We start from the raw sequence: 3,670 nt of genomic DNA on the forward strand, positions 1-3,670 counted from the left end.
AAAAATAGTCGCAATCCGTCTTCTCCTAGAAAACCGTCAACTTTAGTAATCATATGGCACTGTCCTAAATTTTCTCTGACCATGAAATCCAAACAATATCAAACCGTCACCCTAAGGGTTCGTCCATATAAGAAATGACGGACCCATAGGGTGAAGGGGGCAGCTGAAGGGGCAAAATTTAGTGCAATGGAATTTCACGACATTGGGCCTGACGGATTCGAGCCCATGGGCCGGCAACGGTAGAGCCCAGTGGCCTAGAGCAGTTCCATACTCTTGGCACACACGTGTGGTCTCCAAGGAAACTAGAAACCTAGCGCAAGGAACATTCCGGAAGATACGCGCGTTAATCCCCTTTACAAGGAAATGTCTTGTCCATCACGTTTGGGATTACTCAAAGGGATTCCTATAAGGAAAAGACTTCTAGTCCAAGGAGGAGAAGCCGACTTTCTTCTACTATAAAAGCCTCAATACTCTCGCAAATCAAGGTACGCATAATTTACCCTCTCTAGCACTCTAGAGTTGAGAACAATTCTAACTTGACTGTCGGAGGGTATTTGGTCGACACTACACCGGTGCCCACGGCGAGATCACTTCTTTCTTCTTGCAGGTTGTTAGCTGGAGCGAGCGTGGATTGTGCTGCTCACTGGTGATATTACGGCATCATCAAATTCTTAACCGTATTAGTAATCAATTCAATAGTGAAAATTATTACATACCGGTGGATTGAGTGCAAGTCTTCTTTTTATTTCTCTTATATTTGTGATACCATTTGATTGGAGATGATCAAATTCCTCAGATTGGTTTTTCATGAAACAGAGTTTTCTCATGTATGAATAAACAAAACTATTTTCTCAAATGACTTCTGTAAAATAATCCCACCAATTGGACGTTATTATTTTTGTTCTTGAATATGAAAGAATGAACGTCACCTTCTCTTCTAATCTTGACAATGAAACATTATACTGTCAATGCAAATATATGAACATTATTGGAAAAATGTTTCAAAGTATAATCAGATCAACTTGTTTGACATTTTCATTCATAGATCTAGATTTGCCTTTTCAACCAACTCCCAAATGTGGCATTAAAAATTATTATTGTTTGATTATTTTTTTTATTTTTTTTTATTTTTTATTTTTTTTTTTATTTTTTTTTTTCTGGGTTTACATAACAGGATGAGATTGAACTCGGAAAGGGGCCTCTGTGATTTTTTAGGTAATACAGTTACCTTTGACACATCCTTAGTGCAACCAAAAAAAAAAAAATCAATAATCCAAGTTTTTTTAATGGGAAAATTTTTACAATCATATTATATAGTTTTTTACAAAGCCGATGTTTAATGCAGTAAATGAGGAGCCATGGTCTTGAAGTTGCAATTTCAGGAACATCGAATGATAAGGACATGCCAGTACTGTTCACGCCATACTCGACTTCTGAAATTTGATGGTCATATATACTCATCTGATGCAAAACTTTGTCTTGATATTATGACTGTCTAATATTGTGTATTATCATCTTCTTAGCTCAGGTTATTGACATGTGCTTTGGTTTTATGTTGTAAAGAAGGCTCAACAAGATATTCATGCAGCCCATATTAACTCAAAAGGCATTGAGAATGGTATCAGTCGTCGAGTTAATGGGCCACTTCAGTGGTAAGCTTCATTTCTTTGCATAGCTATTTTAATAGAATAAAGATGTGACTTGAAAAAATGTTGGGTTGATGTGAAGCTATGCTTAATATTACAGTAAAATAAGCTTACAAGGAAAAGAAAGCTATATATTTTACTACTGATAAAACTATGAAGATTCAACATTCATGATTAAAAACAAGGGCAATTATTTAAGCTATATTTTTATTTTATTTCTCTTTTTCATTGACTTTGTGATATCGATGCAGGGATGGGAGATGCCTCCATAATTTAGGAGCAGTTTATGTTTCCTTGTCTCCTTTCTTTTTTCCCCCATTGTACCTGGGTACCTGTATATTTCTTTTTGAGAATATTTTCATTGTTGTCTATTGCGATATTATGCCATCTTTAAACTTCTTACTTCTAATTGATACTTGTTAACTTGAATAATCCCTGCAGGGAAAACGTTGGGCTTCTGATCCCCTACTCCTTTGCAAATCTGCCTCCAACAATGCGTGTGCAAAAATCCACTCAAACTTCATGGAAGGTTGATAGAAGATGCCCTTAGAAACTGACTATGGCAAACAGAATTGCGAGGCAGCAATACCAGATGCTTGGATACGGCGAATCAAAGATCAGCTCATCAAGGCTTATTTATTTCTCCCTGCCAAAAGAAACAATACCCACATATATAGAAAGTTTGGCAAGAACTTGGGGATATAAGCAAAGATCCTAAACAGCCAATGAAGTAAGTCTTTCTTTTTGGCATATTAATATTGCCAATGACTAAATCTTCTCTTATGGTTGTCATTAATGACTCAGATCACAAATGAGGATCATTAAGCTAGTTACACAAAGTTATAAGCATGGAAAATGGTGTTGTGCACTATGGTGTTGAGCTTTATAGTGACGATGACTTCAAAAATTGGGTTTTAGTTTAATCATTTGAAGCCTTAATGTCTCTGTTTTCTCCTCATCATTAGGCATTCTTTGAAGGTTTGCCTTTTCCTGACTTGAACATCTATTCAATCTTTCTTTTGAAATTCATTGCCCATAGTGTACGCTGAGATTTTGCTTGTGCAGAGTCAGCCACTTATTTGTAAAGTACCTGAAATTGAACCATATAAAACTTTGGGTTTGGGCACTTATGTACTGAGATTGTTTCCTGTTAGCCTTTTCATATTATCTAAAGTAGAACAATATAAATAGTGGTAGCACACTGCCCAGCGATTATTATTCAAATTGTTGCCAAATCCTTCTACAGAAGGAGCATTCACATTGAAAGAACAAATGCTCCTTGCTTTCCGTACAACTGTTGCAAAAACTAGATTTTCATCTTTGTATCCTCATCTAATTAATATGTCAAACTTTGCACATAAGTATGTTTTTCTATTTTCTATCCTTTGTTTTGAATTATTGATCTTGTTTGTAAAAACTAATGCAGTTTGAACCTAATGGAGAAGCACAGTTTTATATTGGTGAAAATTGTTGAGCAAGGATGCACTTTATATAGCCACGTCTTACATTCTGGTGCAAGATATATTTGGTAAGCCTCATTGGCTGCAAAGCTCGATCAGTTAGAATAACAAAGCTCCCTTCCTCTTTACCCATTATATCCTAAATCTGTTCTATAAAATAACCCTATCAATTGAGCTTCATTATTTGAACAGTTTTGAAATTGGAACTATTTCCTCTCACTGTTTCGGCTTAAGCTTAAGGCAAGAGTCTGTTTGACTAGAGTGATTTGAGGGAAGATGAAAAAAAAAGGGAGAGAAAATAGAGGAGAAAATAACTTTTGTGTTATTTGAAGAGATGTGGAGTTCAATTTCTATCTATATCAAAAACCGATTGGTGTATTGGTTTAATGATAAAGATTTATCATCAGAAGTGGACGTCATAAGTTAAAACTCTAACAAAAAAAAAAAAAAAAAAAAAAATGCAAAGGGCAAATTTGCTCTTCATTTTAACGTTGCTCATATCATATAACTTAATTTTTTTTTTTTTCTTTTCATCTTTATCCAAAACTTATCTTAGCAAAAACC

At 35.1% G+C, this 3,670-nt stretch overlaps 1 long non-coding RNA gene across 2 annotated transcripts; it reads left to right on the forward strand.

The window, feature by feature from the left end:
- Positions 1–1,176: 1,176 nt before the first annotated feature.
- On the forward strand, positions 1,177–3,237 carry LOC115969623. 2 transcript variants are annotated; one of them, XR_004087017.1, is made up of 5 exons: positions 1,177–1,215; positions 1,346–1,446; positions 1,564–1,652; positions 2,088–2,376; positions 3,073–3,237. It is a non-coding gene; the product is annotated as an uncharacterized LOC115969623 (long non-coding RNA). The 2 variants fall into 2 exon arrangements; XR_004087018.1 differs by having other exon boundaries at positions 1,346–1,408.
- Positions 3,238–3,670: the final 433 nt, after the last annotated feature.

This window comes from Quercus lobata, chromosome 11 (genome assembly GCF_001633185.2).
Source record: "Quercus lobata isolate SW786 chromosome 11, ValleyOak3.0 Primary Assembly, whole genome shotgun sequence".
NCBI classification, from domain to species: domain Eukaryota; kingdom Viridiplantae; phylum Streptophyta; class Magnoliopsida; order Fagales; family Fagaceae; genus Quercus; species Quercus lobata.